This window comes from Dipodomys spectabilis, unplaced genomic scaffold (assembly GCF_019054845.1).
Source record: "Dipodomys spectabilis isolate Male_0828 unplaced genomic scaffold, ASM1905484v1 ptg000279l, whole genome shotgun sequence".
Taxonomy (NCBI): domain Eukaryota; kingdom Metazoa; phylum Chordata; class Mammalia; order Rodentia; family Heteromyidae; genus Dipodomys; species Dipodomys spectabilis.
The window spans coordinates 151,380-166,572 of NW_024870956.1; the positions used below are offsets into that span (position 1 = coordinate 151,380).

The window sequence follows — 15,193 nt, forward strand, 5'->3', positions numbered from 1 at the left end:
TGACAGTGCACTTGAATAGTATGTGTGAGACCCTGGAAATAATCCCCCAAAACAAACTTTCAAAAGACACACTATAGAGAATGTACTCTGCAAAAATTCCTGTAACTGAATTTTATATCTATTTTAATGTCTGTTCTAAAATTTACAACATTTCTATTTGAAGAAATGCAAGTTTGTGAAAATTAGGCTTGGAAAACCTGTGATTGTACAATTCACTTCCAAAGCACTAAAATGTATACAGTAAAAGGAGATAATACATTGCATATAAATTATATGAGAGCAAAAATAAAAACTATTGTTAAAAATACTTTACACAAATTGCAGAATATCTGAAAAGATATTTTCGGAGTTGGCTAAAAAAAACTACAGCTTTTAAAAAAAGATGATATTTCTGTTTATTTTTTGGTCTATTGTTTTGAGTTTATGCAGAGATAACTCAATCAAAAAGTGTATGTGATAAATGGAATATCTAGGAATTATGCATCACTTATGAGTAATTGATAACCTTTTCTGGAAGAAACTTTTAGCAAATGAGAGAAGACCCAAATCTATGCATCTGCATTTTATGAAAGCCATATGTTACTTGTTCAATCCAATTGCTTTTCTCTACTTTGCTAGGAAGAAAAAGTATTCTCAGGTTAAGAGGCAATAGCAGTGAAAAGAAACAAAATAGACAATCATCTTGATTTATTTGTGAAAATATTAAATAAAACAATTCCACTCAATCGACTCCAAATTTGGTATCTATGAAGATGTTCCTGATTGCCAACATCCATTGAATTTTTGGAATTTTAATTTCTACCAACATATGAAAACTAGAACAAGAAAAAATTACAGTCTTAGAGCAAACCAGCCTTGGAATAATTTTCTTAATTGTTGTGAAATTACAGAAGAATTGATACTGTTAAGAAAATGATCCTTTCCTATGGAAATCAGTTAAAAATGGTTATCACTTATTATAATTCCAATACCAAACAAGAGTAATTTTATATAATCATTAAAATATCATTTCTTACTATTGTAAAATAGAATAAAAGACCAGTCTCAATATATTATCATTATTCTTAATTTCTAATCATTATCTAAATATCTTAAACAATCTAAATATTCATGTCTTTAACATAGACGTAAATATTCTATACTTTCTTTTTTTTTGGGGGGGGGTCCGGTCGTCGGGCCTGAACTCTGGGCCTGGGCGCTGTTCCTCAGTTCTTCAGCTCAAGACTAGTGCTCTACAACTTGTGCCACAGCACCAATTTGGGCTTTTTTCTTTTTGCTAATGTGGTGCTGAGGAATCAAACCCAGGGCCTCATGCATGCAAGGCAAGCTCTCTAGCACTGAGCCACTTTCCCAGCACCAAATATTCTATAATTTTTACTTAACATTTTCCAGGTGCATGTATTCATGTTTCTAAGAAATGTTCATAGCAGTTAAAAGATGTTTTGTGAAATTAATGTGCTATATTTTGTTGTTTTTGTTGTTAGTGTTTGTAATTGTTGGCATTGTCCCTAAGCCTTTTAATGCTCAAAGCCAGCACTCTACAACTTGAAGCACAGAGCTAATTCCTGTTTTTAGTGGTTAATTGGAGAAAGAATCTAACAAGTACTTTTCTGTCTAGGCTAGTTTCAACAAAATTCTAAGATCTCATTACCCAGAATAGCTCGAATTATAGGCGTGAGTCACTGGCACTTGTTTTATGTGTTTTTAAATTTTTAATTATGTTTTATGATATTTGTTTCACTATATTGTATACTGTTCTACACATAAATTTAGATATATGTATATATTTCTGATGACAATGATCTCTAAAAATGTATGGTTTTCTTTTTTTTCTTTGATTGGAGCTTTAAAAAAAAAATTGGTAGAATACCGTACAGAGGAGTTACAATTACATGGGCAATATAACGAGTACATTTCTTATCAAGTATTGTTGCCTCCTCTTTGTTTCAACTTCTCATCCCTTCCCATACTCCTTCCACCTCCCTCCACCCAATCCCCCCCCCACCATAGTTGTAAAGTTTGTTTTTCGAAACAACGACTTGTACATCTCATTGTTGCAATGGGTCCACCTGTATCCCTATTTATAAGATTTGTTTTTGCCCTTTCCCTCCAGAAATTTTACAAACATCAAATACAGTGAAAGCAGGGGGGAGGGACATTCAAATGAACAAAAAATCATCTTATGAATATGTTCTAAGCAATCTCAAGAAAGAAGAAAACATTTGAAGTCGAATCTTATCTCTTAAAACCTACCAGTTTTAAGAGATAAGACGAAGGACAAAATTTCTCTTAGAGACCAATATATCTTCAACATATTTGGTTCTAAGCATTCCGTCTAAGGCAAATTCAACAACTAGTGAAACTTGTGTTGGCTGTAACTATGTGTCTTTCTCCATGTGTTCATGTACACGTGGGTATAAGTATGTGTGCATTTGTGTGTATAGTAACATACATGTGTACACATATAAGGGCTTATACACATATATGTATATATAAATAACTATACATTTAAAATATATGTGCACACACTAATATATATATATATATATATATATATATATATATATATATATGCACACACACACACATATATCAGGTGTTCAGTGATTTAACCTACAGTTCCCAGCACATTGTCATTCTCACAAAGTGTACATGATAAACTGCTCTGAGGTTCTGTGGTATATAATGTGTATCACTTTGTACTCATTTCCCCCATTACCTTGTTTCTCATCCCTGTGAACAACTTCAGTCTATTTTCCATAGGACAGCTTTGTTTTCATTACATGTAGTTACTTACTGATAATAAAATAAAAAGGTTGTTTGTAAAAGAAAAAGAACTTTTAGGTCACAGGTTAAAAGTATCATATTCATCCCAATGTTTCCTATGAGATAAAATTTATAATTGTGGTAAAAGAGAAAAGGAATTCCTAGATCTGTTGTTTTGCCATTTAGAATGACAGAGAATAATATAACGTCACTGTTATAACTCTTAAAGAATGCAAGGGTAACTGATGGTCCCTATCATGTTCCTACAAAACCAGTGGAACCTGAAAGATAATAGTAGACTAGCAGAAATTCTAAGTAGCAGACATGCAACATGAAAGAGAAAGAGAGAAAATGAGAGTGAAAGAGAGAGAGAAAAATCATAATACTGAAAGTGCATAACAGATAAGCAAGAGCTGTATGAGAATACTCATACTGCTATCCTTAGATTCTACATGTACGTTTGAATGTATTTGATGTATGATAACCCATCAACATAAAATATAAAGTAATTTTGATAAAACATAAAAATGACTCAGAACAAATTATAAATGCTAAAACAATCTTCACAGAAGTAAACTCTCAGAGATATTTCATGACTTTGAAAAGAATAAAGTAGCTTTGGTTAATAAAAATTTAGAAATATGACAATTCACAAAAATATAAAATGATATTCATATATTTCATTATATAACCCAAAGTAGAAAACAAATGTTGTTTAGATGATTTTTTAAAACACAGTATCTCAGGTGCTGGGAAGGTGGCATAGTGGTAGAGTGCTTGCTTTGAATGCATGAGGCCCTGGGTTTGATTACTCAGCACCACATAAGCAGAAAAAGATGGAAGTGATACTGTGCATCAAGTGGTATCGCTTGATAAAATTTTTAATCAATATTTTGTTTTAATTTTGTTCTTTGTAAATTCATGTGCATCTATAAAAAAATGCTGTGACAATCCCATTAACATCCTCAAAGTACCTCTTAATGATGACTTAAAACGTTGTATTATAGTACAAGAAAAAGAATGCTACAAATAAAGAAAACCAATAATTAAATATTAATGATTAATAAAGTAAAAAAAATTACCAGTGTTTCCAGGACTTGAAGTGTATTACATATTAGATTTTTACTATTTTCTCGTATTCCTGTACATTTAAAACTGGCTAAGTTTATGATGTTCAACAAGAGTTTTATAGGCGATGAGTAGGCGATGATTAGTATATATGGCTCATTTTATCGTTTGTACATGACTTATATCATCATTTGTTCTTCGCTAACATAAAAAGTATGGAAGCCCTAAAGTTTTAACAGAAACTGTGTAATTAACAAAGTCTTAACTCTTCATTCTGCTTCTTTAGACAAAGACTTTGCAACTTCTCAGTAAAGTTTCTATAAACTCTGAAATGTATATATTTAGTAGTATATGTCTGCTAATATAAATCTTAAATAGTTTATGGAAAAGTATTTTCACCTGCCAGACTTCATTTTGGCATATATAAGCAAATTCTCAAAATTAAATGTTTAAGCAGTAAAACTTTAACAAATCTTTACACTTGCTGCAGTGTTCATTATGGCAGGTGCCTTGTATACAATAATTGAATTCCTCCTCCTACAATTTCTTGAACAACAAATATCTGGAATTATTTTGTTGTGGACAGGTTAATCTTGACTTTATTCTTAATTGTGTGCTTATGGAAGAAATACATGATTCTAAAATTTCACGACAATTCTTTTGAACTTACTTTTTCTTTAATTGTCTAGTTTAAGAAAATCAGTTGCACTTTAGAGATTAAAAAAAAAACTGTTCTGTGCTCAATTTGGCAGGACATACACTAAAATTGGAACAATATAGACAACATTAGCATGGCAGCAGTGCAAGGATTACAAATGCAAATTACTGAAGCATTCCATTTTTACAACAACAGCTGGAGGCGATGTGGCCAGAAGGGAACCCTACTGCATTATTTGTGGGAGGGTAAACTTGTCCAACCACTTTGGAAATTAGTGTGGAGGTTCCTCAAAAGAGTCCATATAGAGCTCTCCTATAACCTAGCAATCCCACTTTTGTGCATTCACCCAAATCACCACATGCAAGACCATATTAAAACTACCAGCACAACTATGTTTATTGCAGCATCATTTAACATAGCTAAGATATGGAACCAAACTCGATTCCCCTCAGTAGATTAATGGATCCAGAAAATGTGTGTGTTTGTGTGTGTGTGTGTGTGTGCATGCGTGTGTGTACATGAATTGTATGCCTACATCAGAAATAATGGCATCACCCAATTTGTTAGGAAATGGAAATACTTGGAAAAAATTATATTAAATGAAGTAAGCTAAGTCTCAAAGAACATATTTCCCATGGTATCCCTTATTTGCAATAATTAATATATGTCTGGGATAAGCAGAAAAGATCATAAGCTATGTGCATAGGACTAGATAAGATGATATTAAGATAAATGAACCCCAAGATAAGAACGTAAGTTGTTTTTTCTTTCTTGCTGTTGTTTCTAATGTATTTATAATGTACAATGTGATTTTTTTCCTTTTTTTTATATAATCCTCCCTCATAGTATAACCCTTGTTTTCACTGTATTCAGTGTTGGTGCTCCTGCATCTTGTATATCTACTTCGCTAATTTGGGGAGGGAAAGAGAAAAAACAAAATGCTTAGATAGAGATGCAGGTTGACCCATTGTAACAATGAGATGCACAAGACACTATGTTGAAAAACAAACTTCACAATTTAGGAGGGCAGGGGGTAGTGAGGGGTGGAGGGCTTGGGGAGTGTATTGTGGAGGTGTGAGGGAAGGGATGGTGGGAAAAACATTTAAATAAAAAAATAAAATACATGAGAGCAGTAACACAAGAGATGGGAGTGGGGGAAATACTGTACTATACAAAGAAGAGTAGAACAGCTGTGGAGAGCAGTAATTTTGCTTTAACATAGGAGGAATAAACTAGCAAACAAATTTTCAGCCTCATGTCAGTCACTAAGAAGAGCGGAAAAATGCACAATCAGTAAACCAATAGCGATAAAATAGAACACTAAACAATGAAGAGGAACAGATGACTTGGAACAAGAATAACAAATGACACAATTAGGAAACAAATAACAAGCTGGTAAGTTTAAAAAAATTAACCATACTTCTATCAAATCTTTTTTACCTCATAATTTGTTAGAACTATAACTTAAATCACAGATTAATAGCATATTATTTTAATAATAAGTTACTTATTATTGATTTCTTAAGTTTAATGTTTAATATATAATTTAAATTTTAGTATCTATGGCAACGAAGAAAGTGAAACTAAGTTTAATAAGTTTAATAATATATTTCATGAATTGTAAAATTGAGAAACATTAGAATTTAAACAAATAATATATCATTATTGTTTCAATTCTGTGAATTATGTAATAATTATGTAATAATTCAAAGTGTATTCTTAATGTTAAATAATAAATTATTGCACATGACTCTTGGTATTAGGCAGAAGGGTTCAGCACCGTGGTAAAATTCACACAATACTGTACATGAGCATATGACTCCTCTCTAGCTTATATTGTGGAAATTTGATTTCTACATGCATGTTAAATTCCTGTCTAGGTGACAGCTATACAATTATATATGTGAGGAGTATTTCAGATGATACTTAAAAGTCATATTCATTAATTAAATTTTTATTATTTTGTACTAAATAAATATTTATAGACAGACTGAATTTCTGAGTAGATGATGGTGTATGTGTGCCAGATTACATGTATTGAGGATTATTTAATATTTCTGACATTGTTTCTACGGTTAGATTTAATTTTCCATAAGGGGTTAAGTGTATTACACTGGATATATGAAAGTAAACTGAATGTTTATTCCATTAATCCTTTGCCACTTGTCTAATCCCAATATAAATTATCCATGTATTTGAAGTAATGAAAATAACAACAGATATAAGCAAGATAAATCAGTCATACTAGACAAGTATTTTCACCTTTATTTTGATAGTTGGTCCTCTTTTACACTACAGAATATTCTTGGGAAAATGTGCTCCAGGCTGACCACAACTGCAGAATATTTTGGTTTGATCTGTCATAAGAGTAGGAAAGAAGGTGAACCTTCCTTCCAAAAGTCAGCTCCCAAGGATGTGATCTGTTTTATGGTGGTGACTTGGAAATGAACATTTTTCACAGTTAATCTTGAAAAGCAATCTTGATAGACCATTTCTGTACATGGTTACAAGGATTATTCATGGCTTTTCAAGGATGCCAAATTGCCTCATTTTGAGACAATTAAGACAGGAATTTAGTTAGCTGTTCTTTGTATCTTTAGGAGAAAAAACCATTGACTCTAGGCCAGAGAAATCAATGAGGCCCAGAGAAGCTACTACCTTGAATAGTAATCCTAGACATCTAAAAACAAACAAACAAACTAAAACCTCCAGTAAGCACAGCCAGTCAGGGCTGCTATCACAGTCTACATGAAGTCAGTCAAAAAAAAAAAAAAAAAAAAAAAAAACAGAAGCTGAGAATAAGTTAGCTGATAACTAATATATTTTTATGAGGGAGAATGAAATGAGATTCCAGAGAGAGGGTCAGAAAGACTGATCAGAGAGTCTAAAATTGGTCACACGAAGATTGGAAAATAGAATTCCTTGTAGAAGAAATAAATCATACAAAGCCTGTGCATGTAAGTACAAGACAGCAGACCAAATTTCAGAAACGCACAATTTCTTAGAGGTCAGCTTAATGAATTATCCAAGGAAATCTTTCAATTCTTAAAAATTTACCACATGTGGGAGAAGGCCAATTGCTGAAGAGAAAGAAAATGGCATCACTCTGATAGGAGGTCCAATATCACATTAGGAAGCAATCGAGCACAGATTTGTAATAAAAAGAGAAAAAACATTATTCCAAATGAGGGTTTCATTTCTTATGATGTAATAGTTCCTGATTTAGGTGCTAGAGATTACCGTACAATTGATCCAGTCTCACAGCTCAGTTAATATTGACTGCAATATTCCCACATGTAGGAAGGAGAAAATTTACAAATGTCTGATGACTGAGTTGAGGGAGAAGTGTTCTAATAGTGATATCTGAAGTTTAAACCCAATATAAGAGACGGATTTTCTTCTTTTATAAAAAAACAAAAAGAACCATTTTTAGCCTGGTGCCAATGGCTCACAGCTGTAATCGTAGCTACTCAGGAAGCTGAGATCTGAGGACTTCTGTTCAAAGCCAGCCTGGGTAGTAAAGTCCCTGAAATTCTTATCTCCATTTAATCACCAGAAAACCAGAAGTGACACTGTCGCTCAAGATGAAGAGCACTTACCTTGAGTTGAAGAGCTCAAGGTCAGTGCCCAAGTCCACTCTTCAAGCCCCTTGACCAACAACAACAATAAAAATCTCCCTTTTCTTGGACTGCCTACATATTTTCCTAATATTCAACAAAGAAGGCATTTTATCACCCAGTATATTTAAGTCCTATCCTAGCTACTGCAAATAGAATGATTTGGTACCTTATGTCAAGAGATTCGTATTTGCGGAAACAAATACCAGCAGTAGTAACTTTCTTTCCAGTCCTTGAACTCTGGGCCTGGGCTCTGAACATGATTATGCTAGCAGCTTTAACATGAGCTTGTTTGTTATTTATTGGATTACTGTCCATGAGGAGTATTACTGAGTCATAAGGGAGATCTAGGTTTAGTCTTTTGAGGAATCTCCATACTGCATTCCAGAGAGGTTGAAAAGTTTAATTTCCCACCAACAGTGTAATAGACTTCCCAATTTACTACATCCATGCCAGCATTTGCTATTGTTAGTTTTCTTGATAATGGCCATCCTAAATTAGACGAGGTAGAATTTGTCTTGTTTACTTGTAGATTTGTAGGCACTTTCTTGCTACCATAAATGAATCAATGAAACCTATATTTCTCTGAGTCTGTATTCCTTTCTCTTAGTATAATTTCCCCAACCTTTCATTTTCCTTAAGACTGGTGAAAAGTCATCCTTTTTGATGAGTGAATAGAATTTCATTTTGTGTGTGTGTGTGTGTGTGTGTGTGTGTGTGTGTGTGTGTGTGTTCATGATGCCTATAGGCCCATGAGTTCATTTCTAAGCCTTCTGTTTCATCTGTCATTTTGTAATTCCATATTAAATTTGGATTGCTTTCAAGACTGCGTTGAAGAATATTATTGGGATTTTGATGGGTATTGCAATGTCAATTGTTTGGGGGCAGTTTTTTTCCAATGCTCCTGTTTGGAAGAATTAACATCCTTAAAATTGCAATATTGAAAGACTTTCCATTTCCTTTAATCTGCTTCAATTTCCTTTTTTAGATTTTTAATGTTTTCACAGTAGAGTTCCTTTGCATATTTAGTTAAATTAATTAATTCCTAGTTGTATTGTTGTTTCTTTGTTTAGATTTGATTAGATTTTGAGGATAATAAATATGAGTTTGCTTTTTGGATTTCAGCCTCAACCTTCCCATTGTTGGTAACACAGAAAAACTACTGATTCTTGTGGGTTTTACACCCTGCTACATTGCTGAATGTTAGCATAACCTTTACTAATTTGAGGGAGGAACATATAGGTCCCTTTAAATATAGGATCATTTCATCTGCACAAAGGGTTTGATTTACTTCTTTCCTATTTGAATTCCCTTTATGTGTTTCTCTTGCCCTTACCTCTTGCAACATGAAATATATGTTACTACATTAAAAGAAAGAGAGCAGACTTTTTAACCTGTTTGCTACAAGAAAATTAATATTAAGCAGAGCTAATTGAAGTAATTACTTATTTTCTCTTCAGATGGTGAGTATAGTTCTCTTGGATATCTTGGAAGAAAACACTTTACTGGTGCATTACATTGAAATAACTGGCTAAACTTTCTTCTTCAGAAAGGCAAAAGCACATTTCTTTCATATTAGTATTATAAAATCATAAATAGCTGCATGTTGAATTGTTTTCCTCTGTAATTTTGAATTCTATTCTTCATCCATCAGGTATGTAGAGCTTTGAATGACCAATTATTTAAATTCCTATATTGCTTATATTGTGATGTAAATCTTAGGAATATTAATATGGATTTATCTTTGAGTCTCATCGTAAGCTACATTCATATTAAACTTATGCAGTCTCAAGAAAGAAACCTGAGTATTTTACTCTTTTCTATGTTTTATTCAATAAATCTTTTCTTTTTAGAAATATGCTCTCATCTTTAATATTGTTCCAGTAAACATCATGTATTTCTAGTAGTTTTACTGAAATAAATATCAAGTTTGGAACAGAAAGACATACCAAACTCAGTGTTATCACTTTAAAGTAAATCCTTGGGGATTATTTTTATACATAAAAATATAAAAGTGCAGTGAACATGTTTATACACGAATAATATAATGGTTAAGTCAATTAGACACAAGAACTACCACATCAAAACTCAATTTACTTAAAGGCACCAAAATATTTGTGTTCATGAATTTTTAGAAAATGACTAGTCAAAACAAAGTTTATATAATATTTGAAATTTAAAAAATGAAAATTAGACCCAGATTTGCTGTCAATATCCTGATTCAAGGAATACATTTACTCAGCAAACCGAGAAACAAAAAATAAGGGATTGTCACATAGAATGAAAGATGTAGAAGCACACTGTCTTTCCTTAAGATGTTAAGCACATGCAAATAGTCTGATTTTTTTCAAAGATACTATAAAAATTCACAAGAGGATTTGAGATCAGAAGTGATACATAAGCAAAGTAACTGGAAAACTGTATATGTAAATTGGGCTTTCAATATAGGATGACAATTTTTCAATAAATGAGCCTATAGAAGATGATTTTGTATCTCCAACACACAATCAGTATTCTACATTTCCCTACATACTCCCATTCTCTAACCTCAGTTTCTGATCAATATGCTTCTAATTTCATCATGTCAATTGCTACTAAAATAACAAGGTGGGTGGTTTTTTACGTTTCTAGATCCAATAAATTTTAGTATTTTGGAATAGTAATATAAAATCATGAAGTTTGACTTGAATAATAAATTTGGGGATATTGTATTCAGGATACTGTTAATTGGCCTGAAGCAGCCAGGGATCCTATTATGAATGCACAGACATACAGTATACTAAGAACAAGGGACCTGATCTCAGGGAAAGATACAGGACCAGGCACGATCCTAAAGCAAAGAAAAAGCATAGGAGCAAACATCAAACCACTATCAATACAAAAGAATGAAACTGATCTCTGATGGGTCTGGGTGGTAGTTCTGTCTTTGTGTGGGAGAGAGAGAGAGAGGGAGGAAGAGAGAGAGAGAGAGAGAGAGAAAGAGAGAGAGAGAGAGAGAGAGAGAGAGAGAGAGAGAGAGAGAGAGAGAGAGAGAGAGTGTGTTTAGAGTGGCTTCCATATTTGCAGTGCATAGAGCATTACTTGTTAGGGAGAAGGTGCTCATATTAGAGCTCTGATACCACTGTCATCATTTTTTATTGTGAAAAACACTTGCTTAAACTCTAATTAAAAAAGGGAAAAGTAAACTAACATTTTACACGATTGTTTTCAGAATTAATTGGTATATTTAAGGCCAAAAGGAGAAACTGGAGATTAATATGATATATTTGTCCCTTCTGAATATTACACAACAATAGCTGTGATTTCAGGAGTCTCCAGCATTGTCCTCACAGCTGAATTACTAATATGCTTAAGAATATGAAACATATGATAGAGAAATAGATCAGCCAGCAAGCACAAAGAACTAGTGATAAAATCGAACTTTTAAGCAGGTTGCCACATCTTTTAGGAATGTAATTCCTTCGTACGAATTTTAAATTTTGTGGCTTCCCTCTGTGATTAAAAGGTAACAAAATACTATAGAAACAAGAATTCCTGTTCAGCCAAGTAGAAAGTGCTTGTGATCCCATCCTCACGTTGCAAATTTCCATTTCATAAAACTCTCTTTTAGAGTGCTTTCATTTAATACACTTCAGCACCTCATCCTTCCCTGTGGAAGACAGGAAAAAAGATAATTTTGTTTTAATATAATCTTACGTAAATTAGAGTGGACAGACATGATTTGTATAATTACAGAAGTTAGTAATAAATGTAAGTAGGGATCATGTCACAACGAAAAATATAATTAAATTCACATAACAAGTCTAGAAGTCACAGCATTTTGTGCATGAAAACATAGATTAGTTGCAGAATTTCTGTTCTGAGATTAACTTTATATTAAAGTATAATACACTTTGCCTAAGGATTGAAACATTTTATTGAAAATATATTTCTTAGAGATAGTTTTTGCTGCATAATTTTAAGAAGAAAATAGTCCCAAAGTAATCATTTTTCTTATTATTTTACGGTTTCCATGTGATTAACTTCCAAATTAGAAATCCAGGTATGATTTAATTTAATATAAACAAAAATATTATTAAGTATAAAAACCTTATACTCTCTACATTCTTCACACTAAGGTCATCAAATATGGTGAGTCTGAATAATTAGTCTCTGTGTGAACTATGTAAATATCACTTACAATGTGAGTGAAATGTTTAGAAAGTAGTATGTATTTTTGTTTAATTGCTCTGAAGAGAAAATAAATGTTATAATCAAAGGCTAAAATGGTTAGATTTAAAATTTAGAATTCAGGAAATGATTTTGACCACACTGGTTATTAGAGCCTTCACAAAAACCTCATGAGAAAATTCATATTGATGAAGCAAATATCCCAGAGGTTAGACATTTACGAATAGAAAAATCCTGTCATTCTGAATATATAGAGCTACATATCAAACATAGAAAATTTAGCTTTTAAATACCTTAATATATTAATATATTTACTTGCAAGGTAAATACTTGTTCTGAAAGGAGAATTTGAAAAATAAACATAAGTATTCATTTGATAAAAGACAATGTTTAAATATCTCTCATTCAAGAAGCAAGATGTACAGTTTGTTCTTTTTCAAGCCAATTATGTTCTCTAGACTTACCACAAACAGTAGATTCGTAAACCTAAATCATTGCTTTGTAGGGAAATAGAAATTTATTGTCCTAAAAGTCATGACTATAACTTTTTTCTCAAACAATTACTAAGTAACTGTTTTATATTTTTATCATGGAATCATATTTGAGATATTTTTATTGATTAAGTTAACTAATTCATCAATAACAATATATAAGTTATGCATGAACAAAGTTTATCTAACACAAGTACTTTCTTCACAAGTCATATCATGGCTCTGCTGAAGAACACCAGAAAGAATGACATTGCCTCATTTGTTAGGAAATGGAAAGATTTGAAAAAAATTATATTAAGCCAATTAATCCAGGCCCAAAGAAATATAGTTACCAAGGGTCCTCTTATTTACAATTACTAGTATAAGTCTGAGACAAGCAGAAATGGTCAGATAAGTTGATGTTAGGTGAAATGAACCCCAAGATAAGAATTCGAACGCTTTTTTTCTTTCTTGCTATTGTTTATAACATATTTATAAGATGATTTCTTTGTTGCTTTGTATGTCCCTCCCGCCTGGTGTAACCCCTGCTTTCACTGTATTTGATGTTGGCATAATTAGTGGAGGGGAAAGGAAAAAACAAATTGTTTAAATAGGGATACAGTTTGAACCATTGCAACAATAAGATGTACAAGACGTTATGTGGAAAACCGAACTTTACAACTTTTGGGAGGGGGAAGAGGAGAAGTGGGAGATTGGAAGGAATGGGAAGGGGAAATAAAGGAGGAGTCAATAATGCTTTATAAGACGTGTACTCATTACCTTGCCTATGTAATTGTAACCCCTCCGTATGGTATTTTCACTATAAAAAAAGAACCCTATTAGGTAGTGTTATTTATTTCTTAATTTTGAGTTATTTTGTTAATGGTTATTACTTCCCAGAATTGGCAGTTTCATTATGCTCTTTCCATAATATATTTAAAGCATTTGATTATACTTCCTCTATTTACTTTTTCGTACTCCTTCCTCCAAAGAACTTCTGTTTTTCACATAAAATTACATCTTTATATATGCACATATAATTTAATTTGGAAGATTTAAGGTGAAATGCTACTTAGTTCAAGATGTACAGTGGATTAACAGGATGAATAAAAACTTGAATATTTTTGTTAAATTCTGAATTGAGCTATCATTATAGTTATGGTTAGGGTTAGGATGCCAGACAGAATTAGAATGAGGTTAAGAGAAATAGAAAATTTAGGTTCAACACAGGATGACTCATTGCAACAATGATACTCACAAGACACTATGTTGAAAATCAACTTTACACCATGGGGAGGGAGGAGTGAGGGAGGTGGGAGAGGGAAGGGATAGTGGGACAACAACAAAGAAGAGGGTAACAATGCTCAACAAGAAATATACTCATTACCTTACGCATATAACTGTAATCCCACTGTAAGTGTCTTTACAATAAAATAAAGTTTTAAAAATGAAAAAATAAAACCTGACATGAAATAGAAAAACACTTTAAAATTTTAGGTTCAAAATGTAAGTAAAATTTAGACCTACATGCCTAGCAAGAATTAGGATAATTTTGAAATAGAGCCTTGCTATTAATATTATGATTCAGTTATATATAGGTTTAGGATTAGGCAAGGTGTTCAAGTTAGAGCTGGGGTAAGGATGAGAAAAATATGTAAGATATTGTATAAAACTGTAACATGTTTTAAGAAGAATGAATGGCATCAAAGTTAGAATGAGAGAAAACCAGTGTCTGTGTTACTTTAAATATTCAGATATAATTTGGTTTAAAGTGTGAGTTTTTTTAATTTCTTGTTAGGATTAGGGAAAGATAAGCTTTAGTTTTACACTAAGAAGTAGAAACAAAAAATGTTTGATTGAATAAAATCTACATAAGTTTCCTTACATTAACCATTTGGTGTTAATTCAGATTTTTATTAAGATTAGGTTTCTGGTTAAATGGGGTTTAGGATAAAGAAATGGGTTAAACTGGTGGCTCATGCCTATTATCCTAGCTACTCTGGAAGCTGATTTCTGAGGATCACAGCTCAAAACCATCCCAGGTAGGAAAGTCCAGGAGAATGTTATGTCCAATTAACCACGGTAAAACCCAAAAGTGGTGCTGTGGCTCAAGTGGTAAAGTGCACACCTTGAGCTAAGGAACTCAGGGACTGTCCCCATGCCTAGAGCTAAGGGATCATATTGAGGCCCAGAGATCAAGCCTCTCAACCAACAAAAAGAAAAAACAGGAATTGGCTAAATGTTAAGTATATCCGAATTTATTTCAAGTTCTAGGAATTCAGGAAAAGCTGAGGTAATAGAAGTACAATGTATTTCATAATATCATTATTTGAGATCAATGGGTATAATGATTCCTGCTGTGGAACAAGATAGATTCACAGTGAAGAGTGAGAAAATCACTAGGGTTTAGGAAAACCTGCAATTTACTTCAAGAATTAAATCTC

The 15,193-nt window shown here is 32.4% G+C and overlaps 1 non-coding gene across 1 annotated transcript; it reads left to right on the forward strand.

The window, feature by feature from the left end:
- Positions 1-4,570: 4,570 nt before the first annotated feature.
- Positions 4,571-4,677, forward strand: LOC122126485. Its single transcript, XR_006150949.1, has one exon. It is a non-coding gene; the product is annotated as a U6 spliceosomal RNA (small nuclear RNA).
- The last annotated feature ends 10,516 nt before the right edge of the window (positions 4,678-15,193 follow it).